The sequence below is a fragment of the Rhinolophus sinicus genome, chromosome 15 (genome assembly GCF_057876585.1).
Source record: "Rhinolophus sinicus isolate RSI-liver-muscle chromosome 15, RSI-T2T, whole genome shotgun sequence".
NCBI lineage: Eukaryota > Metazoa > Chordata > Mammalia > Chiroptera > Rhinolophidae > Rhinolophus > Rhinolophus sinicus.
In genome coordinates, this window is record NC_142515.1 from 94036264 (window position 1) to 94063278 (window position 27015).

The window sequence follows — 27015 nt, forward strand, 5'->3', positions numbered from 1 at the left end:
AAACCGGAGGATCTACCCGGTTGACACTTGTACAGGTTGCTTCGCAGTCACCTGGAGAGGCCGGCCGGGGAGAGGGAACCGCTGCGACCCACGACCTCAGGGCCAGTGCCACACGCACGCTCGCGCCGGAGGAATTCACCCTTGGGTGTGTGGAGCGCGCGTGTCTGTCTACCAGCCAAGCTGTCCTGAGAGCCAGGTCCCGAGCAAAGCCTGGCGGGTCCCGCGGTCTGAGCGCCTGTCCAGGATTCCATTCCAAACCACAGGGTCAATGGTCCTGGAGGATTCGAGCCTCGAGCCAACCCAGGTGGGCTGCTGGTATGGGGTGTGGGAAGAAGTATCACTCTTCAGAAGGGGCTTTGCAAGTGGTAGTCACTGCGGATTTCGTAGGCGTAAAAATCAAGCCCGCGCGCCAGCGAACACGGATGCCCACTGTCAGCATAGGAAACCCAGGTTTCCACAGCGGCAATTCTACCACAGGAACTCAGGCAGAAGTGCGACGAGTGGGGACCCATCGTGCCTTTGGGTTAGGCGCTGGGGCGTGACATCCAGGCAAAGGCTAGTGTGAAAACCACAAGTTCAGGAGCTCACAGGTGCTACTAAAAGCAGGCACCCGCAGAAACCCTTTTTCCCTACCTCGATAAATACGGGGTTAAAAAGCACACTTGTTAACTAGGAGGTAACTTCTCAGAATATATAAGGAAAACAGGATGGCGTGGGGATGCCGGCGGCAGAACGGGTGAAAACAACCTGGAGGCGCTCGGGGGAAAGTGGGGGTTCCGCTCACCCGGAGGCCGAGGGCAGTTTGCCCTGACCCATCCACCCTGCTGGATACCCGCGCCCCGCGCACTCACCTGGAGCGCGGATGCAGAGACACCCGTTCGCGTGCAGCCGGGAGCGGTCGGGGTTTCGGTCCCAGGAGCAGCCCTGTCGCCTCCTCTCTGTGGGGAGAGGGGACCTTCTCTCCCAGGAACCAATTCCTGGTCCTTTTGCACCAGCTGACTCACCCCTCCACCACTGAGGTCTTTAAACAATTGGTTCTGTATCGCTTTACCTAAAGATTTTAAAACAAAGCATGAAAATAGGAAAAGAAAAAAACATACAGCTAACCAACAACTCCACATTCACCCTTTTAATATTCAGCTCCCAGACATGAGCAAAGAACGGCAAGGAACTTTGCAGCTCTCGCTGACGTAACACCGGCAGGAGCCCGGCGAGTAACGGCCCTCCTGCAGTTACCCTGGTTCGCGCAGCCCAGGCACATGCGCATAGCGGTCATTTTTTCCCCTCTTGCCTTGGATTCTCACTTTGCTTTTTAAACGGTGTATGGGGGTGGGGCGGGTAATTTTCATTTGTAGTAAATAACTTCTTTAAATGATCTGATTTTAAAAATAAAGAAAAACCGTCACTCGCCAGTGGTATTAATTACTATGTGTGGTGTGTTCAAAGAAACGGCCCTTTGAACAGCTTGATTAGATTAATGCTTGCACGAAGTTCTGTTAAAATCGGGAAGAAGTATATTGTTGTGACAAACATGCAGGTAAATTATATTATTTGCAGATGTTTTAAGATGCAAGTGAAATCAGATAAAATTCAATGAATCTGATTGTAATAAAATTATATTTCCAGGAAGATAAAGTGAGTATATCTAAACCTTATTGAACATGATCCAGCTCTCGTTTCTTTAGACAAATAGATTTAAAAAGCCTTATAGTCCTGCTGTAGTTTCTTACATGGTTTAGTGTTTTAAAAATGTCACCCAGTCTTTTCCAGTTTTCATAAGAAAATGTATCCTTTAAAAGAGAGTTACTTCTCTTTAATTCACTTTGATTAGTTAATAGAGTATGAAAAGCTGACATCACCAGTCTTATTTACTTTTTTTTCTGGTAAACTCCATGTTCTGTTTGCCTTACAATTGAATAAAGCCATATGTGTTTTGGAATATTGGGGAAAAATGCTAGAAATTTTTCTACACTCTGATTCCCACCTCCTAAGTCATCTTCTTTCATCTTTATTATTCAGACAAAACACACTGTTCTTAAAATATTTACTAGATTTCCTTAAAACTAGCAACAAAGAGATAACTTTGAGCAGTGGTATGCCCTTAAACTCCTTCCCTTGAACAAAAGTTTATTAATATTATTACCTTTCCAAGGGAGATATTTGGAAGGCTCTGTAAGCAACATACCTCAAAATGCCTTGGAGAAATGCCCATGGGAGAATCAGGGAGCCCTGCTTCATTGAAGACCTAATATTTAGACTTCCTTCTCTTGTACACAACCCCCCCCCCCCATGTCCATTGGGGTAATACCCACACTTGTCATATTTGATTAGACTTTAATATCATTTTATTTGACTTTAATATTATTTAAAAATACATATACAAAAGGCTTGCTCATCCACAAATTGAATTGTATATTGTAGGAAAAGCATACTGGGTGAGGAGACAGGACATCTGGGCTCCCTTGAATTACTAAGTCACTTGCTGTCTCTGGGATTCAGTTCCCTCAGGTGGAGAAGGCTGGACTACAATGCCCTACGACTCATACATTGTATCACCAAATGTGTTTATAATGTCTGTTCTTCAGAAATCCATCCACCAGGGAAATATATTATTGTTTAGTTTCATATTCATTAACCTTATATGACAAATGTGAGTTTTCTATTAAGATCTGTTCCATGGTAGATAACGTAAATAGTGTTATCAGCAAGAAAAGCAACTGAAAATTGCTCTGCTCTGCAAGGTCAATATGTACAAAAGTCTTTGGAACTCCCAGTCCCCCATCCCCCAAAAAACAAGCGTAGGCACAATTCCTCCCCTGCCCCCACAACTAACTATCTAGTGCCAAGATTGGGAAGAGTAGCTCCTTATTTCTAGCCTATATGCTGCCAGGTAAGTCTTTCAAATCAGCTCTCAGCCTGTAAACATCACTCTGAGAAACTAACTCCCAGAACCAATTCCCCTCTTCCACCCCCACATAGACCCACAAACAGCAAACTATCCATCTGTTGGTTACTCTTTAAATAGTTTAATCAATTAGTAAACAGAAACCTCATTTAAAATGAAGTAGGGAGGCCAGAAGGGGGAGCTCTCAGGCCCTACATCAGTCACAAAGCACAACAGGGAGAAATCTTTGTAATAGCCCTCCCAACTTCCTCTTCCTCACTATGTGAGTTTCCTTTTGGTATTAGGAGACTTGCACGTGGCCTGCCGTGGTTGCATCTTCCAAATTGCAACTCTTTGTTGCTCCCAAAGAAACTCATTTTGCTGGAGAAATATCTGGCTGACTTTTTGTTTAAGGTCAACAGTTGACATGATTGTCCAAAAGTGTTGTTAGTCCCATGGGGAGAGGGGAAAAAGAGAGAGTCAAGTCATAAAGATCCTGTCCCTACCCTCCTACCAGACCAGGGCAAAACTCAGCTTTTATGAGCCTTGGTTTCCTAATTTTTAAAAGGAGACAATAAACCTAGGTGGTCATTAGGACGGAGTAAGTTTATAGCTCATGAAGCTTATCTTGTTACTAATCTTATTAGCCCTTTCCCTTTTCTGCTCATTTCGTGTGCTACTTCAAAGTGAAACACACTTTTAAACCAGCGTGGTCCAAATTCCACATCTAACATGAGACAGATATATTCAGCTGGAGAAATGTGCAAAATGACCTGAGAATTATGCCTGGACCACTGATGTAATCAGAGTGACCCAACATGGTGGACAGGGAGAGCTGGCCCTGGCCACTGGCTACTCCTCCTTTTCTTCTCAGGCCCCCTTGTCCCACATCTTAAAGGGCCATGCAAATCTGTGTGAACACTTCAGTCTGTACATCCAGGCTGCTGTCCCTTGGCTTGGGCCTCGGGGTACACACACCTATGATGTGGTCTGCCCTTGAGAGGATGAGCCAAGGAAAAAGGCCTAGAGGCCCTGAAAGTGGTTGTGTGGCCATTTGGGGCAGGAGATTCTAGGTCTGAGAGCATGATCTATGAGGGAAAGTGCAGATTCCAGGCAAGGCTATTATTATCTTAGTCTCATGGAGTCTTTGCCCCATGGAAAGGGCCACATCCAGAGGGAATCAGAGTTGGGCTCTCTAAAGAGCAAAATCCAAAGCAGGGGTCCTCTTGTCTGGACTTAACGGTGCTAGTCTGTAGACCTCAGGTGTAATGCAAGTTGAAAAATCCCCTATAGGGGAGGTTCTGGGATGGCTCGTGGGATTGCTTGATTGAGGGCTTGCAGGATAAGCAGCATTTAGTCTGGTAGACAAAAGTAAGGAAGTCAACAACAGCTATATAGTAGCTGTGTGTGTGTGTGTGTGTGTGTGTGTGTGTGTGTGCCTGTATGTTTAGAGACATTGGAGGAACCAGTCTAATTGGAGAAGAAGGGTTTGCAATAATCATACACCCAACAGCTTCGACTGGCAGGGCTCTGTTAGTGATTAGTGAGAAAGTCAGAAAGTCATTAAGTATGGGAGGCTTTGAGGAAAAATAGTTCAGAATCTGTCAATTATTATCTTAGAAGACAATACGCAATGGGATTAGGAGCTGTTTTCTGGGCCTTACCACTCCAAGTGACAAAGTAGAGGGCTTAATGCTAATATTCACCAAAAAGATCTAGTCTTTCAATTAATTCTCCTAGGACTTAAAAAGTTAAAGTGGGAAAAAAATGAAAAACGTGGCTCAGAACAATATTGACACAGTCTCAAGTCAAAATTCTCCAAATAAACGTTGTGTTCTAATCCTTTATTGAACTCACAAAACTGCCTGCTGACACAGACACTGCTGAAGGAATCCTTGGTTGAGATAATTCTGTATTCGGCATCATTCTTCCAGCTCATTCTCATCTCCCTGAGATGATAACTTGTTCCAAGTCTTGTGAGTTGTGGTATCCCATCCTTACACAGTAGTGTGCTAGGGTGGGAATTCGGAGTTATGTCAGCCTATAGCTAGATCAGGTAAATTATTCCTTCAAAACGATAAAACTTTGCTCTGGCATAGCAAATGTCTGTTGAGGCACAGCAATCAGATTCTTTCAATACCTTTGTCAAATATCATCTGAAAGGGAAGTGAAACACCTAAATCAATATCGGTACCAAATGTAGACATTCTTTATCTCATGTCTCCATCTGCTGATGTACTATTATAAACACATTAAAATGCGTATTGACCTGTATTTCATTATAAAGTACATACTCATAATAGCACATTTTGAAAAGTTAGACATGTGTAAACATAAAACTTAACTGTAATTCTACCACTGGAGAAATCACCATTGTTAAATATTTGGTACATTTTCTCATTTTTTATCCACGTGTGTAAATGGTATACATAGAAATATGTACATAGCTAAATGAAATGTATGTATGTATTTAATGTGTGTGTATATATATACATTAAATACAATACTGTGATCATACTGTATCTACAGTTATATATGTTGCTTTTTCATTTAATATTATTTTATGAACACATCCCATATTATTACATTTCTGTCAAAATATGATTTATAACAGCTGCACAGCAATTCCATTGCTTGTACATGTTGATAAATTTAAGTAGTTGGATATGTAGTATTTAGATTTTTTTCATGATACAGAAAACTTTAATCCAGATTGTTCAATTAAAGATTAAGATAACTGAAGGTTTGCATGATATAATCAATTAATACTACTGTAATAAGTATTGGATATTTTATACACTCTAAGCATTAAATATCACCTTCAGAATTCTAAATATAAATTGAAATAATTTTAAATTAATAATACCAAAGAACAAAAAACTCCTCTTAACATGAATATGTATTCCAGGTGAATTGTGATAATATACTACATATATATATATATATATATATATATATATATATATATATATATATATATGTATATTTATTAGGCCCTAGGGATAAAAAAAAAATCATAATCCCTACCTTGGAAACTTAATGTTCTAGGCATTTTGCTATTTTTCACGCGTTAATGATTTTATTGCTCAAAACAATTCTGTGTGATTAGTTGTTATTATTCAGAATTTTTTGATATAGAAAATGAAACCCACTGACTTTTAGTAACTTTCACAGGGTTATATAAATACTGGGGAATTCAGCAAAGCTATACTCAGTATTTAGATTTTTAAAAAAATATCAGCTTGTACTGTGATAAATACTTATATATAATATTGTACTGTAATTTTTTCTTAAGATTTACTTCTGTAAGTGAAATTAAAGGATCAAAAATTATGAACATTTGAAAGGTTACAATACATATCACCTTCTAGAAAGGTTTTACTAATGTAAACAGAAAGTATAAACTTGTAACTATAGTGTATTACAGAACCTTTTTTATTTTTTGCTTCTTGCCAACCTTGAGTATTTATAATAAAATAGACAAGTACATGAATATACAGAGGGTGCCAAAAAAAAATGTATACACACTTTAATAAAGGAAAAAACTGTATTAGAATTTCGCTGATGGTAACCACTTTGAACACCTCTTGTAATTGCAGAAGTCAAACGTGACTTGTACTCATCTTTTGTTATCGGTATATGTGGAGTATTACAATCTTAGTACAGTTTTTTTTCCTTTCTTAAAATGTCTATACTTTTTTTTTTGGCACCCTCTGTATATAAATGAAATGAACCTCAGCCAATCTGATAAGTAAAAATCTCATTATAATTTTTTATTCTTTAATTACGAATATAATTTCATACATTTATTTGACATTTCTATTTATTCTTGTGTGATTTGTTTGTCGATGTTTCTATCAGTCAGGATTTAGTCAGAAACTACTGTAGGTATTTCAAACAAGAAGTGATTTAATACAAGGAATTAGAGGCTTATGAGACAGTGAAAGATTGGGCCACAGATCAGGGGAAGCTATTTGCTTTCAGGAAACCTGGCAGTACAGGAATATCAGGAAATCACAATAACGAGTTCAGCTGATGGAAACATCAGTGACATGCAGGACTCCCAGATGCTCCTGGTAAAACCTCACGCGTGCTGTTGGCTGAAGCCTTCATTCCTGCACAACACTGTTATAGGATGAACACTGACTTCTACTTCTCTTTTACTTTCAGAAACCTCACAGGAATTCCTTTCATTGGTGAATTATCACCAAGAATTCTGCTGATAGAGATTCTTCTAGCCATTGCAACGCAGGGAAGAATATAGAAGGGGGAAAATTGGTTTTGAGTGGCCGGTAGGTAATTTGGTATGTCTACTGCCCATTTGTATAGTGGTGTTTCCCCTTTTATCTTATTGGTTTGTAAGAACTCTTTATATATTATGGCAGCCATGACAATGTGCCCCTCCCATCTCCTGCTGCATAATTGAGCATAACTGACTGACAGCCCAGATTTTGTCCTTCTGGATACTTCCGAGTGCTTGTGCCACACTTCCTACAGGCTGCTCCCAACCAGTGGCTAAGCATGGCAGAGGTTTTAATGCATGCTGGTTATCACTGGGATTTCTGGGAGACTTTGTCTCAAGGACTCTCCATCAGTTGGCAAAAACTTTCTTATAATTACAACAGTCTGACACTTTCTTTCCCAATCCTCCTTCCTTCCCCTCTGCTTCATAAGATTCTGACATGACCTCATAGTCTGAAGGCTCTCCTCCAACTCCCTTTTTTCTTCACAGGAATTTCCCTCAATACATATTTTGTATAATTAATCATGTCTTGGTGTCTGCTTCTTGGAGGACCAAAATTAACACATACAATAAGGATGTCAGCCCTTTATGATATTTGTCATTTCTTCCTTTCACAGGAATTTAAATTAAAATTGTCATTTGTTCCTTTCTTCATGAATTTATATAAAGAGAGAAGCTCTCCACAAAAATTCCCTGTAATCAACAAAAAGAATGTATTTATTTGGCAACCTAAGAACCTAATCTGCCCACATTGTGTGAATATTTTATAGGATTTTACTGGCCAGTGATTTTTCTCCATGGTCAGACTGGTCATGAAAGAACCTAGAGGAGCTTCCTTATTTCTCTCCACCCTAGTAATTTTACTTCTACACTTAGAATTTCTGATAGGACAGAATTTAACCCATACGAAGCAGATAAGAGTCTGCACTAATTTTTAAAATTATTTTAAAATGAAAATCTTACAGTAAGTATTGAAAACAAGAGGTCCCTTAATTTCCTCTCACTTCAATTTAGCAGGAAATGTAGGTTTACTCTAAAGTCTTCATAAAAGGAGAGTATCTCTTCTCTCTTATTGAAGAATAAGTTCTGGATCAATATTCAGAATTTTTATTGAGTCTTGTTAACTTAATTGCCATTAATGCAGTGTTGTTGTCTTCATTGAGACATAGGAGAAGTTGATAAAATAGTCTTGTTCCTCTGTCTAGCATCAGGAAAAGTAAAACAAAACCATTTTTATTGTGTTTTTTCCCCCACTTTCTGAAACCACCTTAATCAATATTGTTTACTCCCTTATAGTAATAAACGAATCCAGTTAACAAAGTTCTAACAAGCCCATAAAAAAAAAGTCAGAAGGCAGGCCAATCGATTTTATCAGAAGTACCAATATGTTATTGGGGAATTCTTAGAAAGAAGAGTTAAATAATCAACAGAAAATTTTTGGGGAAAAAAGGCAAGCTGAAGATTCTGAGCATCTGTTTGATATTTTCAGTGGCAAGTGAGTTTCCAAATATGAGAAAGCAAGTACATTTTTAACTTGAAACACACTAAATACTTAGACGAGTGTCAAAAGTTTGCTCTCCATTAGCCTTCTTTTCATGGCTGCCCCCAAAGCATGAAATTTAAAACTGTACTTGCTATGTAAACTTAACTTCAAGGCAAGAACCCTAGCCTTCCTTTACAGCCAGATTTGCATTTCTTAGTTCCCATATAAAGAAATTATGTAACTATCATCTATGACAGAAAAAGCAAAATGAATAATCAAGGCAATGATTGTATTTTGTCTTCTTTTTGCTTTTTTCCCTATGTTTTGTTTTTTTCTTTTTTATTTGTTTTTCTTTTTTTTTTTTATTCGTTAAATATTTATTTATTTTGTCAAGGCAATGATTATAATGGAAACATTTGGGAAATTAAAATATCCAAAATGATTGTTGGTGAAATACTCATTTGGTTAAATTCTTGGTGAGGTACTCATTTGGTTACTTCCTGTATTGGTCAGGGTTTAAGCAAAACAAAAGATTGAACAATGAGAAGGATTTAACTGAAGAAAGATAAATGAAAGTCCTATTGGTGCTTGGACATTTGGCTCTCTACATGGAAAAGGTAAAATCAAATTAGAGCTCTATCTCACTCTATACACAAAAATAAATAATGCTAGAATAAAGATATAATGTAAAAATAAAATTTTAAACAAAAAGAAATGCATGAGAACATTTTCATACTGGGATTTAGGAAATGTTTTTAAATAAGACACATAAATAGAATTCTTGAGAAAAATTGATACGTTTAACTACATCAATATTCAATCCTTTTCAGTATGATAATAGGGATAAAAGGGACAAAAGCTCAAGGTTAAACTATGACTCTAATTGGGAGCAAATATTGTAAAATGTGTAACAGACCAAGATTATTTTCCAGAGTATGTATGTTCTATTGTCTTCCAACTTTCATTGTGTCCAGGAAGTCAGGCAAATTTATATCATTCTTTCACTATAGAGAATGTATAGTTTTTTATCTAGCTGATTTTAAGATTTTCTCTTTCTTTGTGGATTTCAGCAGCTTGATTATGATGTGTCTTGTTATGGTTTTGTTTGTATTTACACTGCTGATCTACTTGGATCTGTAAATTTAGGTTTCTCACTATCTTCGGGAAAATTTCTTCAAAGGAATTTTTTCACATCATGCTCTCTTCTCCTTTTCTGAGATTCCAATTGCAGGTATGTTAGAACACTTCACTTGGTGGTGTTTCCCTCGTCTCCAAGCCTGCATTAATTTTCTTTAATCCTTTTCTCTCTGTTTTTCAGATTAGGAATTTTCTATTGCTCTATCTTCAAGTTAACTGACTCTTCTTTTCTGCCACCTCCAATATGCTGTTAGACCATCCAGCAATTTTTAATTTGTGAGTGTACTTTTTTATTTCTAAAGTTCCCATTTATATATTTTTATAGTCTTCATTTCTTTTCTTTTCTTTTTTTAAACTTTTATTTATTCTAAGTGTGTTTTTCCAGGACCCATCAGCTCCAAGTCAAGTAGTTGTTTCAATCTAGTTGTGGAGGGTGCAACTCACAGTGGCCCATGTGGGGATCAAACCGGCAACTTTGTTGTTAAGAGCATCGAGATCTAACCAACTGAGCTAACCGACCGCCCCAATAGTCTTGATTTCTTTAAGTTCTCTCACCTATTCAATCATTGTGATTATATTTTCCTTTATGAACTTGAATATATTTACAATAGCTGTTTTATTTTTTTTTTCTGGTAATTTCAACCCTTGGTCAATATGGGATTAGTTTTTATCCACCGTTTCTTGTCTCCTCTGAATATTACATTGTTATATTTCTTTATATGTCCAGTAAATTTTATTATATACTGATCATTGTGTTGGTACACTTTTAAGGACTCTTGTGAAGAGTGTTGGTTTTTGTTCCAGCAGATAATTAACTTGCCAGGACTCCAGTTCTAAGCTATGTCTCCCTTGTAGTGGGCAGTAGCTGAAATTTCCTCTCAGCTATTTTAGTTTCCATCTTCATTTTTCACAGAGTTCCCTGGAATCTCCCCTATATACCAATAATTCAGCATTCAGCCAAGGATTTGAGCAGATTTTATATGCAGATTTTGGTGCTCCTACCCTTTGTGGCTGTGTTCTCTTGGGGATTTCCCCTCTTCATTTGTCACCTGCTCAGCCAGCTTTGAATTCTGTCCTCTGACACCTAAAGCAAATGAAACTGGAGATTTCTGTTACCCTATATATCAATGACTGGGCTGTGCCCCAGGCAAAACAGCACAGATGCACAATCTCACCTGGTGCACTTTTCATCTTTCAAAGATGAACTTTCTTCCAGTTTCAGCCCTTTTTTGGTCCCTTTATAGTCTTTCAAATAGGGTGTATATAGACTGTCAATCCTCATGATTTGCGGAAACATCTACTTGCCAAAATTTATCAACCTTAAATAAATGTTCATTGCATTTTGCAGTCATTCACATTCTTGCATAGATCATCAAAAAACGTTAAGTTGCTCTACGTGCACAGTCTCAGTTGATGTCTGCCTTCTTCTTTCAGCTCTCATACTCTAAATAAGTACCCTTTTGTGGTCTCTTTTGGGCTACATTTTCACATATTTGTGCTTTTTGTTGGTGATGCAATAGTTTAAAATGACCCCAAAGCATAAGGTTAAAAGTGCTGTCTAGTGTTTCTAAGCTCAAGAAGGCTGTGATGTGGTTTATGGAGAAAATACACATGCTCGATAAGCTTTGGCCCCATGAGAACTGTTGGGCCATGAGGTCAATGTTAATGAATCAATAATATATATTAAATAAAGTGTCTTTGTGCAGAAATACACATACAACAAGGTTACATATTGATCAGTTGATGAAAATGTGACCAGAAGATTTCAGAAACTTAGCTCCACATTTCCTGTAGGAGCAATGGTTCGGTATTTGCTAATTCAGTGTTTGCAGTGACTTCATAGAACATAATTACCACAAATGAGAATAAACTATGTGTCAGTCACATACACACAGGCACATACACACTGTAGAGCAGGGGTACCAAAAAAATGACTTGTCTTCCTTTGTTAAAATGTGCATACATTTTTTTGGCACCCTGGTGTGTATATATACATACATATATGAGGTATGACAATTAAGTTCACGAACTTGTTGCGACGATGTTGCTAACCTTTTTTGATATCAAAGGGATTATGCATTATGAATTTACACCAAACAGGACACACAGTTAACCAAGTTTACTATTTGGAAGTGCTGAAAAGGCCGTATGAAAAAGTTAGACGAGCTGAACTTTTTACCAACAATTCATGGCTCTTGCATCACGACAATGCACCAGCTTACATGGCACTGTCTGTGAGGGAGTTTTAGCCAGTAAACAAATAACTGTATTAGAACACCTTCCCTACTCACCTGTTCTGGCCCCCAGTGACTTCTTTCTTTACCCCAAAAAAATAAAGGAAATATTGAAGGGAAGTCATTTTGATGACATTCAGGACATCAAGGGTAATACGCCGACAGCTCTGATGTTCATTCCAGAAAGAGTTCCAAAATTGCTTTAAACAGTGGAGTAGGCACTTCCCAAGGGGAGTACTTCAAAGGTTACCATAGTGATATTCAGCAATGAGGTATGTAGCACTTTTTCTAGGATGAGTTCGTGAACTTAATTCTCAGACCTCATATACATATATATTCCAGTATTTATAATTATTACGTTCAGAAGGATTGCTATGAGAAAAATACTACACCATTACCAGAAGCTAGAAATCTCATTTGAATTTTAATGTTTGTCAGTTTCCAACAAAAATATTATTGGAATTTTAATTGTAATTGCAAAGTTAATCTGTAGAGAATTAACCTCTGTGTGACAGTCCCTTCAGCTACAATGGTATATTTCTCCTTTACTCATAATATATTTTTCTATGCTATTTAAACAATATTTCATAAGCATTTTGCATGACTGCAGATAGAGTTATTTTTAGATACCTTATAGTTCTTATTCCTATTATAAAAGGTGTCTTTTCCCTATTAAATTTTCAAAATTTCTTTTGTTTACATAAAGGAATGGTATTTACTTATAGACAGAAAAAAATAAAGAAATATCACATTATGATGTGTCAGGGACTTTTGCTTGGTCTGCCTCTCAACGCTGAATATTATGAAATGAATAATCATGAATTGTATCATTACAATAGCTATAACATCAACATATACAATGCAATAACGGTCAGAATTATAGGGAGAACATGTTATGTCCATAATCATAGTGGAAGGCTTAGTTCACATGTCAGAAACTAGTAGATCAAGCAGATCTAATGTTAGTAAGGCTGGGTAAAATTTTCACAAGACAATTAATGGTTTGAAGTAATAGGTGTAGAGGGGTCCCTGTGCCCAATGAACATTAGCCTTATTTTAGCGTATTTATTTCCAGCATTTTATTTTTAACTTTTCTGGGTCATTTTGTTATAAGATTATTCTATTCTGTGTAGTTTCTATAAAGCTTTATTTTCTTCTAAATGCAATTTGATAGTTCTGTATTTTAGTAGGTAGGTTTCATCTATTCTCATGCATTATAATTACAGATGATTAAGTTCTAGCTATACATTAATTTCATCAAGATTTTTCTTTAACTAATTAGTTTTTCTAATTAAAGTTTTTATTTTTAGATATTTGTAGATCACATGCAGCTGTAAGAAATAATACAGAGCGACCCCATGTCAGAATTATAGGGAGAAACTGTTATATCCAATAATCATAATTTATATTTGTTTCTCTGTTTTCAAAATTGGATTTATTTCAATCATATTATTTTGCTTTCTGATTATCACCACTTTTGTCTGCTCTTCCTCTCCCATTTTCCCTCTTTCTACTTTATTGATAAAGTTATTCTGTGTTCTTCCATCTAATTTTCATTTGAAAATATATATATATTATTATGTTAGTAGTTATTATCAAATTTTTGTTATTTCTATTTAAAAATACATTTTTCAAGCAAAAGCTAAAGTTATGCTGAGTTTCTCATTCTCCTAAAATCAATCACTTTAGCAGGCTTTATCTACCCATTGAGCTATACTTCCCAATCTCTCATTGTTGCTAATTAGAATTCCACCTATTAAATATAAAATTAACAATTAATAGGTATAATTAAGCTTACCAGCATATTTTCTGATTTTTCCTCACTTTGCTTGTTGCCATCTGTTCTTTTCCTCTGAGTTGACTTTTCTTCTTCATTCAATAAATGTTTATTGAGCACTCCCTCTGTAGCAGTCACTGTTTTAGACAGCTGAAACATATTGATGAGTGAGAAGACCAAAATCTCCTTATTTATAGATTTATTTTCGTTAAAGTATAATCTTTAATAGTCCTCTCCCAAAAGATTTGTAGGCGATATGAAACTTCCTTAATCTGTGTATGCCTGAAAACATCTTTATTTCATATTTACTCTTGAAAGACAGTTTTATTGGTAATCAACTTTAACATTATTTTCTCTTTAGTTTTTAGAAGATTAATCCTTTTTCTGCTGTTCTTTGTTTTTGCTACTGATAATTTTATCAATCTAATTGGCACTTACTTGTAAGGAAGCTTTTATCTATCACTCTAGTGGCTTTTATTTTAAACTTTTTGTTCTGCAGTTTCATAAAATGTTCATTTGTTTCTATTCTGTTGGATTCCATTGTGTTCTTTCAATGTGAAAACTCATATAATTCTTTATTTCCTGATAATTCTCATCTATTATCTATTGTTTAAACTTTTAAATTGAAGTAAAATACATATGCATAAAAGTGCACCAGTTGTAAATGTACAGCTTGATGGATTATCACAACTGCCCAGGTTTTGAATGAGAACATTGCCAATTCCCCAGAAACCTCTTTCATAGGAAATTACCTTCTTCCTAAAGGTAACCACTATCTTTTTGTCTCATTTTATACTTATGCCTATATTTGAACTTTATATCAGTTAAACAGTATATACTCAATGCCTGGCTTCTTTAGTTCAAGGTTATATTAGTAAGATTTAATCATACTGTTTCCTGTAAATCATGTAAATCATTTATTGGCATTGCTTTATAGTATTTCAGTGTATGAATGTCGTGCGGGGGACCCTGCTCGCTGCGCCATGTGTCGTGCAGGGAGGCCTGCGGGGTCTCTGGTCCCGCTCCCCATACAAGAACGCAGGATATGGTGAGGCCAAAAAGGAACACCCACGGAGCCATAGATGGGGGAGTCATACCGCTATATTCTCTCTGGCGGCACTATACTCTCACTGGAGGCTGGATCCACACTGTCCGCAAACCGCCATCCACACTTGCCAGCCCAGCCGCCATCTTCTTGCTAGCCCCATTCTTTCTCTTTCCTCTTTTTTCTCCCTCTCTCTCCTAGCGTAGCCACAGCAGTTATATTAGTGGCCAATGGCTCACTGGTTACAGCTGACGGCCAACTAGCCACAGCTGATGGCCATGCAATCACAGTTGGCCATTTACTACCTGAGCCAACACCTTTCTATGTGAGGCCGAGAGCCTGGAAACTTCTTTCTGGGGCTCCGCCCCCACAATGAATAAACGAGAATTTATTATTTTTTTCTTTGTCCAGTGTTTAGCTATTGTGGATAATGTTGCTATGAACAGTATGTAAAAGTCTCTTGATGCACATGTGCCAGAATTTCCATTAGCTATATTTCCTAGAAATGGAAGGCCCGGATCATAGGGCAAAGTATAAATTCTAAATATTCTACTTTAGTAGAGATTGACACATGCTTTTCCAAAGTTGGTGTACCAGTTACACGCCTATCAGAGGTACAAGAGTCTCTGTTATCTCAGTCTTCTTAATTTTAGCCATTTTGGCATGTGTATGTAGAAATAACTTATTGTGGCTTTAGTTTGCAGTTTCCTGATTACTAATGAAGTTGAGAAATTTTTCACGTTTATTGGTCTTTTAACTATCTTTTTGTGAAGTGATTTTTCAGGTCTCTTTCTGAAATTTATGTTGATTTATCTTTTTTTATTAGCTTTATTTTTTAAGTATAAATTTTACTGAGGGATAACCTATGTGAAAAACGAACAGTAGAATCTTAAGTACACTACAGCTAAATAGATTTTCAGCAAGTAAACTACCTGATTAAGAAATACAATTTTACCAGAATTCCAGCACGACATTTCATGACCACTCTCAGTTACAGTCATGGCCACTTAACAACGGGGATATATTTTGAGAAATACATCATTAGGTGATTCATCTTTGTGTGAAGACCATAGAATGCACTTACATAAATCTAGATGGCATAGCTTACTACTATAATTATAGTGCTATACTTTTATACCACTGAGAGCATAGTAGGTTTGTTTACACCAGTGTCCTCACAAACATGTAACTGTAGTGTAAGCCCTGACAGTGGTCGTCTCTTTTTTGTAATGCCAGTGCCTGACTTAAGCTTTGGTTCCTCAGGCATTCACTTCAAAGAGGCATCGTCCACTTCCACGAAGGCTATCTGGAATAATCACATTGCCAGCCAGAGGACTAGATAAAGAGCCAGGCCCCCTCTCTACCCTGAGTGAGGCTCCTTTGTTTTAGAGATCTTGGTTGATTTTGGTAACTGACCATTTGGGCTACTTGTTTTTCTCTCTTTCCACGCTTTAAATTCTAGCTTATGTTTTAAGTTTGCTGGTAAAGAATGAGGCCTGGAAGCCCTAGGCCCCACCCCCATCCCAATAAAAGCAGACCCCCAGGTGCAGATGCTGGTGCCGGTGCATGCGCGCATGTGCACATGCATGCGTGCTCTTTCTTTCTCCAATCTCCGCTGGGCTGTGTGCACCCGGTGAGCCTCGTCTGCCCCAGAGCCTGTGAGTAATATGCTCTTTTTTTTCTTTAAAGTTTCCTAATGGTTATTGTCGAAGGGCATCTTGTAATGGTAATAAGAAACACAAGGGTTGGTCTAGTTGTAGCGTTGGTTTAGAAAGGGAGAAGCCTGTGAGAAGCTCCCAGGCATTTCTAGCTGATAGCCTCACTGTGGGTAGACGGAGACAGCACAAAACAGGAGTGCTTTTCTTTACGACTTCAGACAGTTGCTATGTTACTACGGTAGGTGATAGGACTTTTTCAGCTCCATTATAATCTTAAGGGACCACCATGATATGTGTGGTCTGTTGTTGACCGAACCGTTGTTACATGGCACAAGATTGCGTTGTCTCCTTCCTCTCCAAAGGTAATTACGATATTGACTTCTAAGACCATAGGTTAATTTTGACCATTTTTTAAAAATGTTTATATGATTGGAATCCTAAGTATATATTCTTTTGTGTCTAGTTTCTATCATTCAACCTTACCTGGGAGATTCATCCTGTTATTGCATGTAGTACGAGTTCATTTCTTCTCGAGGTTCTAGAGCAGTGCTTTCCAATAAACCTCTGTAATGATAGAAACTTTTTATTTTGTGTGCTGTCCAATATGGTAGCCACCCGCCACATATGGCTACTGAGTACTTGAAATTTTTATTTTATCTCATTTCAAATAGGCACATGTGGCTAGTAGCTACTGTGTTAGACAGCACATCTCTAGAATAACCCATGTATGAATATGCCACAAAGTGCTTATCAGCTCTCCTGTTTATGGATATAAGAATTACTTTAATGAATAAAACTGCTGTCTATATCCTTGTACCAGTCTATTGGTACATTTGGTTGGGTGTATACCTAGGAGTGAAATGTCTGAGTCCTTCTAATATTAAACGTTGAAATAAATGTGAGCTATACATACATTTAAGAAAGATGAATAAAAACAAGTCAAGCAATTATTTTCAAAATGCTTATTCCAGTTCAGAGTTGTGGGTGGCCGGAGTCTCTCCGGGCAGCTCAGAGCACAAGGTAGGAACCCACCCCGGACAGGATAACCTTCCATCACAAGCGCATTCACACACACCCACACTGATTCAGACGGGGACAATTTAAACACCCCAGTTCCCCTAAATGTGCACTTCTGTGGGATGAGGGGGGCAACCAGAGGACCCGGAGAAACCCCACAGAGACATGGGGAGAAGGTGCAAACTCCACACAGAGGCCCTGGCTGGGAATCATTTATTTTTCCCCCCATCAAAGTTATAACAAAACTATACTGAACGAAACAACATTTTTCAAGGACCTGCTGTACACCCCGCTAAAATTAACCTCTCTCAAACTTCCAAAATTTTGTTTATATTATTTGTTGATAATTATCACTTTGTACTTAATTTCATAGTTATTTGTGTTTATTTTATCTCCCATAATAAGGCTTACTTTCACTGAGACAAACTATTTGTATGGTATATACCTTTATGTTATGTGTTATTTCTAGCATAGTACTTGGCCCATAGCTAAGGTGACTATATGTTTCATTTTCTCAGGACTGCCCAGGTTTATGCTATTATTTGGTGGCCCGTCTGGTTAGCACTCCCTTCTACTCTCAACGTTGTCCTGGTTTATATGTAATGTTATTTGTCATTCTACCCATGTTAGAAGCCAAAAATAGGGGGGGGGGGGGAAGAGACAGAATTGATAATTACTTAGCAATTAAATTGTTTGATGGAGTAAGATACCTGTAAGAGACTAAGAAAATCATTGGTGCCATTAATAGAAGGGCGTCAGGAGGAGAGATTTGTGAGGTGGCTGCTGAGTGGTAAGTGTGCCTGGATCTGTTGACTCAGTTTGCTAGTGTGCTAGTGGCAGAATGCAGAGTTATAGATAGAATGTCGGAAATACAATGGTGATTAAAGCACTGGGAGTTAGTGCTGTGAGCCAGGTTCCATATTCCTTACATAGGGATTTAGCAGGGGACAAGACAAAATTTCTGTTCTCATAGACCTTATAATATAATGGGAATGGGCCTATTAGACAACTGTTTATTAGCATGAATAATTTTGTTGTCTGAAGGATGGACAACAGCCCTGAGAGTTGGGGTCAATGAAAAAATGTTGGGAAATGCACATGTTTTCAAAGAGGAGTAACCAGAGAATCAAGAACCAGGAGACTGAAATGGCAAAATTTTCAAAGCTATTTAAAAGAAATGTATGGCTTGATATCAGATGCTAAGAATTAAAAAAGAAAGACTGAGGATTTAGAAATAATTAGTTATACACATTTTGGAAGTGGATGTACTATTTTTTATCACCATTTACCACATTTGTTGACATTCTTAAATAACTTTTTTTTTTTGAGAAATACCTTAAAAGTCTCATGGGAAAAATATAAATTCATTTATTGTCTTGTTTGTCACCAAAATTTGGTGACGTTTAATAGCTGTTCAATTCCTAAATGTATTTATTAGACAAGGTAACATTGTGGTCACAACCAGCCAATAGCATTTGAATATGCCTCTTTTCCTTACCAAAATATATTAGTTTTCAGCAAAATCTCAATTTCTCATTTTCGAAAGAAATTAGTCTTCACTTGCTTTAACTTCAGAAGGATAAAATCTTTGGCATTTGAAAATGGATCTCTATAAATATTTTTTACAATTTTTTTTTTTCTTTTGTAGTTTTTCTTCTTTGAATGTAGAAAGTTAGGAAACCACAATTTCTTTTCCTTATAAGTAATTTCCCATGCAAACAAAATACTAGCTTCTAAGAAAAGTTTGAGGCTTTCTAGTAATTTATGGTTCAAACTAAATATTTCTTTGGGATTTTCCCACACTCTATCATTGGGACAGTATATATACAAACTAAATCATAATGTCATCAGAATAATTCTATTTCCTAGGAGTTCAATAACATTAAGATTAATAATAGCTAACACTTAAATATGGGGTGGCCGGTTAGCTCAGTTGCTTAGAACGTGGTGCTAATAACACCAAGGTTGCTGGTTTGATCCCTGCATGGGCCACTGTGAGCTGTGCCCTCCTTAAATAAATAAAATAAAATAAAATAAAATAAAATAAAATACACTTGGAATTTGTAGTTTGCAAAAAACTTTTACATACGTTATCTCATTGGTGTCTTTGAACAACCCTCTAAGATACTCATTTATTGCCCACATATTTAAGATGAAGCAACTGAAGCTTAGAGAAGTCGAGTGAGCTGGCCCAAATCACACAGTGACGTAGAGGGAAAAAATCTAGGTGTTTCTAAACTTAAATCTTCACTCTTTTCAATAAGAAAACGTCTGAAATAAAATGAACTTATTGTTGGGTTGGAGGTATCATCAAAATGAAAGAATAATGATAATGTCTATCCCATCACCTCAATCGTTTGCAAGGGTTAGTAAACTATTCCCTGTGGGCCGGTTCCAGCTCCCCTACCTCATTTTTTGTGCATGTCCTCCAGCTAAGAATGTTTTTTTATATTGCTAAGGTTTGTCAACAAAAAATAAAGAAGAATATGCAACTGATATACACATGACCAGTGCCGACGAAAAAACATCCAGCCTAAGAGAAAGCTTATAAGTTTATTTGAGCCAAACTGACAATTGAGCCAAACAAACAATTGTCAGGAAGCAAAATGTCAACGGACTGAGAAAATGCTCCGCAAAATGGCGGTTTGCAGCTTATTTTATATGGAGACTCAAAGGAGGAGGGTTACATGAAATCCATTGGCGGTAGATTAAGGGAGAGGGAGAAAGCAAAGTAGGGAAATCTCTGGGATTGGATAAAAGTAAATTGGAGAGACAGGTGCTTCTTTCACATAGGTGGATACAGGATAGTTAATAGTTCACTTTTTACAGCACGTAAAGATGGTAATCAGGACAAGAATAATAATGAAGGAATAATAAGGAAATTTCCTGCTCTGGTCCGGGAAAAAGGGATTACTGACATTCCAAGGGCATGCTATCCTATATGCAAAAAGACAATAGACAGACTCACTTAAGGTAGAGATTGATATTTGTCAAGGAAGCTGCTGACTAAAGATATGACTTCCCACCATGGCCCACCTTACCGTGTTTCCCCAAAAATAAGACCTAGCCAGACAATCTGTTCTAATATGTCTTTTGGAGCAAAAATAAACATAAAACCCAGGCTTATTAGAAACACGGTGGTTAGGAATTTTTATGTTCATGCCATCCTATGTCGTTATTTTCAGTCTCCTGAGCTTGTCAGGTTTAACATGTGGCCCCTTTTCCGTCCACACCAGCAAAGCCTAGACATACTTACAATTTGGTTCTTTGCACACAAATTTTGCTCATCTCTGTTTTATGGCTTGGTCTGTATTAGGCACACCTGAAGGTACTAGCTTTGCTGGCAAATGCTCCCACAGGCTAAAGAGTTTCGGAGGAGAATGGTTTTAGCTGTTTTTAGGGCACTTCTGGCCTGTGCCTCCCAGAAAGTCTCTAAGAACTGACTCATGTAGTTTCTGAAGCTAGTGAGCTGGATCCAGTGGAAAAGGGTGATTCCTTCAGTCCTGGCTTCTACCAGGCTCTGCCTCCAAGGGCAGGCTGGCTGTGTACCTTTGACACGGTGTGTATGAGAGCAGTTTTGGAGTCAATCTATATTTTTAAACTTCCCCAATAACGTTTGGAATGTCTGGCTTAGAGCTCTACGTCAAGGTGATAGTCTGAGGAGTATTTTTCAATACTGAGTACACAAGCAGGGTGCTTTTCCCATTTTCACATTCTCATCCAGAGCAGTGGTGTGAGAGAATGTAGAGGGGATCAGGAGTTGAATAGGTTTCTTTCTATTAGAAATAGTTACTTAGCCTATTGCAGCTATCATTTAAAATATTTAATATAGGACTCATAATTGAAAGGTATAGTTGCTCAAGATGGCTTTTCCACAGAATTTTGTGGAATACCTGCTACATGAAAGACAGTGCCAACGCTAGGAATATGAAGATGAATAACGTTATAGCTGCCCACAGGACGTCATGGACTGGCCAGGGAGGTAGACTGTTAATTGTATTAACATGTTATCATAGACATTAAAGAGAAATTTGATGGCAACAAATAAGTGCATTTTTGGCATTGAGTTTGCCTGGATCTTGACAACACCTATAGCTTTTTACTGCTAAAATGAGTTTTAGAGGTAGCCCTTTATCAATGACTGGTCAGTGGAGGTCCAGAAAATTCTGCATTTACTTGGAACATATTGTACATGAGGCAGGCCATTTCACTCCCACCTAGGAAAGTGCTACAAATAAGGTAAGTCTCACTAACACCAAAAAGCACTTAAGCCTCTGATTAAGTGTTAAACCATGAATCCCACCACTGCCTAATGGCACCTCACACAGGCACTGGCAACTAGCAAATCAGTTTGCTGTGTCAGCCTGAGAAAATTACAAGGAGCCCAGTGACGACAATCCACATCTAGCAATCAAAGTGAGTTTGGGAAAGTGGGAGGGTTTGGCAGAGGAACGTCTTGGGGCACTGGCACATGGATACATTTTTTAATGTGATAGCTACTTGGGGTGGCTCTGTTCTTAGCATTTGGAATCACGTGCAAATGTAAGTTTATCTGCTGATTCTGCTTTTGCACTTGACAGTTTTGCCCACTCACTTTTAGATGTCACAGTGTCTGCTTTATACTGGAGCAAAATAATCATCGACACCAAAAACAAATCTACCCATTGCCATTTATTTTCCTCTATACTCAGTGATTCCAAAAGGGGCATTTGCTTCAATCTAAACTACCCTCAAGTCCCTGGATGTTGCTGACTGGGGCTTACAGAGTTACTCTCTCACGCCCTGGAGTTACTTTGGCTATCAGGGCATTTTGAGTTGTCACAGGCTTCCAGATGAATTATGAGAAATTGGCAGAAGGAGCAGCGGTATCAAAACCAGAGAAACAGAAAGTGTGGATGCCAGGCCAAGTTCAAATAGAAATAGTCATTCTCCTTTTAGGCCAACGAAAACTTAGGTTTACACAAAGCATTCAGAGAAAGCCTTCCTTCACTGTATCGCCCATCAAGTGTTTCCTGGGTGCATATCCTGGGTGGAGGATGTACCCACTAAGAATCTCCTCCACTTGAGGAAAGACCACATGGAACTAAGGAAGTTGGGAAAGGAAGCAGACTCTATTTCAAAGGTAAAAGCAAAACTAATCTAAGACATTTTGGAATTTCCAGATTTGTAGGAAGAAATGCAAATAGGTTCCAATCCCATTTTGTAAGAAAGCTTATCCCATGCCATGCTTGCTGCAAATGGCTTGTACTGTGAGGGAGACACAGGGGTGGTGGCTGACAGACAGACCATGACTGCAGCTGCAGAGGCATCTACAAGAGAATGTTCTTTGAAGAGGGAGAAATTCAGAGGCTCTAATTGAAAAATCTCCTTTGTTTTTAGGTTATATCTGACTCAGATCAGTTCGTTCCAACTCAGGTTTTATGGCAGTTTTTCATGTAAGGCAAGTTTTGTCTATTATGTACTTTCAGAATGATTATGGGAAAGAGAAGAACTGACCACCAAAAGCCACTGAGGAAAGCTGGCTGTCTTCTGAGGACTTTCTTTGGGCTAATCTTTGCAGAGTTCCATAGAGGCCTCTCCTGGAGTTTTCAAGCTCCCTGCTCCCTGAGATAAACCACAATTACCCCAAAGCAGAGGGATCTGAAAGTCGAGCCAAAGAAGATAAACACCCCTAGAGTTAGCTTGTGAACTTAAGCAAGTCACTTCATAGCTCTTTTCCAGGCAAAGACACAGTCATGTCTCTTTATTTTTCTGGTTAACATTCAAGCCCCCACCTACCATATTAGAAGGAATTTGGATAACTTTGTATTTATTCCCTACTCCAAATTTTCCCAAACCCCATGGGTTTACACAGTTTTAAGGGAGGACATTAGTGTCCATTCAGTGTGCTCACACTGCTTTCCATTCAGTGGAGTATAGTGGGGGAAGGTACGGGCTCTGTGACCAGACTTCCTGGGTTTGAATGCCAACGCCTCCATTTACTAGCTCTATGATCTTGGACAAGTTATGTAACCTCTCTATGCCTCATTTTCCTTAATGGTGAAATATAGATAATAACACATCTTCTGTAGGTCATTGTGAGGATTAAATAAGTTAATACATGTATCTTACTTAGCCTGCTCTGGCTGCTGTAACAAAATACTATAGATTGGGAGGCTTAACCAACGGGCGTTTATTTCTCACAGTTCAGGAGGCTGGGAAGTCCAAGAGTAAGGTGCCAGCAGGTCTGGTGTCTAGTAAGAACCCTCTTGGCTTGTAGATAGCCTCCTACTTGCTGCTTCCCCACATGATGGAGAGGAAGAGCTCTGGTCTCTCTTCCTCTTTTTATAAGATACCAATTCATCATCAAGGGGACTTCACTCTCCTGACCTCATCTACATCTGATTAGCTCCCAAAGGCCCCACCCCCTCATACCATCACAGTGGTGGTTAAGGCTTAAACATACGAATTTGAGGGGAGGCATCCATTTCTTTTTCACGACAAACTGTAAATTGATTAGATCAATGTTTGCTTGGTGTAAATGTTCAATAAATAGTGGTTCCTATTATTATCATCTTCCCTGCTGCACAGTGTCATGATGTCACAGGGTGTCACTGTTGAGAGTCTATTCTCTACAGAGAAAGGCTGCTGTCCTTTCTGTACGGAGATCGTATTGGTCTAGCCCTGTGGTGAGAAGCCTCTAAAAAAGTTCACAATGATTTCTGCCTTCTGGGAGTCATCCCCTTGTGGCATCCCCTGCGCTTGAGTGTGGGAAGGGCCTAGGGACTCACTTCTAATGACTGGAATATGGTAAGTGATGGCATGGCATTTCTGAAGTTAAGTCACAAAATGACCGTGGCTTCTGTCTTGGGCTGCCGTGTTGTGGAGCAAGGAACGGAGCCAGGCGTCCCGTCAGCAGCCAACAAGGAACTGAGTGAGGGCTACGAAGATCCATGTGAATGAGTTTAGAAGCAGTTCCCTCTGTGTTGGTCTAACACATCAGGGCTCCCTGAGTTCGAATCTTGAGAGACCTCGGTGGTTTTGATTCTTTCCCTCTTATGAGGCATTTTAATAATCCCAGAGAATGGCAACCAAAAATGAGTCATGAAAAGCTTTCTTACACTGAAATTCCAGAGCTTGCATGGGCCACTCAGGTTGGTGACCCTTCAAAAGATACCCTAGAAATTCATCAGGTGTACTTAACCTATCAAAGGCTAATATTAATTGTTTTAGCCTCCTCTGAAACAATAAAAGGACCTGAGAACACTTTGCTTTTTTTTTTATTCTTTCTTCACTTTTATGTCATCGTTGCCACTTATTTTAATTATATTAATATATATATAATATCCACGCAAGACATTCTTATTGTTGTATCATCAGTGCTCATTTAGGTTTGCCCTTATCCATGTTGTTCTTCCTTTTTTCCTGCATTTCCAATGTTTTGTTTGCGATTGCTTTCTGCCTAAAGACCCTCCTTTAGGATTTCTTTTAGTATGATCTTTTGGGGGCAAGTAATCTCCTTTTTATTTATCTGAAAATGTCATTAGTGCAACTTTGTCCTTGATGGAATTTCCAGTCAGTATAAAATTCTAGGTCGGGAGGTATTTTCTTTCAGTATTTTGCAGGTGTTCTGTGTTCTGATTTCTGACATTGCTACTGAGAAGTAGGCTTATATTCTGTAACTCCTTTGAAGGCAGTCTGTGTTTTCACCTCTTGCTACTTTCAAGATTTTTTTCTTTATCATTAGTTTTCTGCAATTTTACTGTGATGCATCTAGGTTTGGGTTTTTTATTTATTTATTCCCAGTTGAGCTACACCCAGATTCCCATCCCATAGATACCAAAAGAAAACAAATGTTTGTTGTTACTGAGCTTCTTAAATCTGTAGATTGATCTCTTTCTTGGTTTTGAAAAATTCCTATTCATTATCTTTTCAATTGTGTCAGCATCATTCTCTCTTTTTGGGACATTAGTCAACTATACTCGTATATTAGACCTATTTACTGAATTTCCAACATCTCTTCCACTATCTCTTTCCAACATCCACTATTCTTTATTTCATCTTTTTGTCACTCGATGCTTTTTTTCATAGAATTTTCTGACCCAAATGCTATTTACTAATTATCTCTCTTCAACTGTGTATAATCTACTGTTAAACATATTCACTTCAATTAGTGAATTTCTAGGGTAACCACTAAAATAATAGTAAAACAGTGCATAAATTCCAAACTACTTAAATTCTTAATTTTGGTTATTGTATTTTTTAGTTCTAGAATTTGGGGGATGGGGGTTGTTTTCAACCATGATGTGTTATTGTTATGTTGGAGCACAAGGAGCAGTGGAACAGTTTTCAGGAGGGTTTAGGACCAGGAAAAGTTCGGGAGATGGATGTTTGGAAACTGGTGCAAGTTCTGACAGCTGAGGAAGGAAGTCCCAAGAGGCCAGTGAAAGCAGGAAAGAGCAGAAAGATGACCATCATCTCAGAGAGCCGTCCAGAGCAAGACTCCTCATCATTGTTGAATGGCTCTGAGACAAAGGGTGATTTCTTTTTTCCTTTATTATATGCTGCCTGTTGGGTGTCACAGGTCTGAGGACAGGAACTAAATCTAACTAGAAAGTAGGAAAAATCCCACAGCTGAAACTAATCCCTAATTGAGACAAGGAAGCTAAAATTCCTTGCCAAAAGACAGCATTAGGCTGATGAAAGTTTTGTGGTAAAGGCATAATAAAAGTAATGTTTTAGTATCTCAATCTCTCTCTCAGTGCAGTATTTTCTGTAATCTTTCAACTATTTTACCTTCAGTAACTCTCACTATAAAAATGAATGCAGGCAGGCAGGCAGGCAGGCAGGCAGGAAGGCCATATTGTAAATCTAGAATGAGAAATGAGAACTGAATTTACAACTTTTAATTCTATCAGTATGAACTGTGTAACCAATTTTGTTTTTATAATTTTAGGCATTTTGTAATTTTTATAACCTGTCTGAATGCTTGCATTTCCTTCCTGCTAAAAAAAACCAAAACCAAAAAAACACACAACAGCATCCATTTGATTCATGACATTTCTTCATTGCCAACACATTTCACAGATTCATATCCTAAAAAAATAAATAAATAAAAAGTAGAATCACTATATTAGAGAAATGCAAATATAGCTCAATTAATGTATCTCTTGGGAGTAAAGCATTTTTGAAGGAAATCTGCTTTGTTAAAAATGACAATAATTCCTTTCACTCTGGTAGAACCTAAGCAGTGAGAGGTGGAAGAAATGAGTGTTGCAAGGAAGAGGGAACTGTACTAGTTTCTCACTGGTGAACTGCTGGTGGGAGCAGCATCCGAGGTGTGACTTGGCAAAGAGATGGTGTTTCTTACTAAAGCTCCTGCCATTCTGTAACATGGGCAGAGACAGCTTGGGGATGGTGCTCAAGGCCACTGCAGATGGCCCAGAAGAGGTGGACTTGGTGGCTCTGGAATGGCACCCTTATTGGCTTAGTTACACGTCATGTAGGTGGGACAGAATCTAAACACTGTAATGCAATTTTAAGCTTGTACTTGGGAAT

General features: G+C 38.1%; 1 protein-coding gene across 6 annotated transcripts in view; it reads left to right on the forward strand.

The window, feature by feature from the left end:
- Positions 1–34: 34 nt before the first annotated feature.
- The window catches only part of LOC109456203 (uncharacterized), a 366695-nt gene continuing 339714 nt past the window's right edge, over positions 35–27015 (forward strand). For all 6 annotated transcript variants that reach the window (XR_016019022.1, XR_016019024.1, XR_016019023.1 and 3 more), the window contains exons 1-2: positions 35–304; positions 7055–7176. The gene's annotated coding sequence lies outside the window, so the exon portion shown is untranslated. The remainder of the gene's footprint in view (positions 305–7054; positions 7177–27015) is intronic.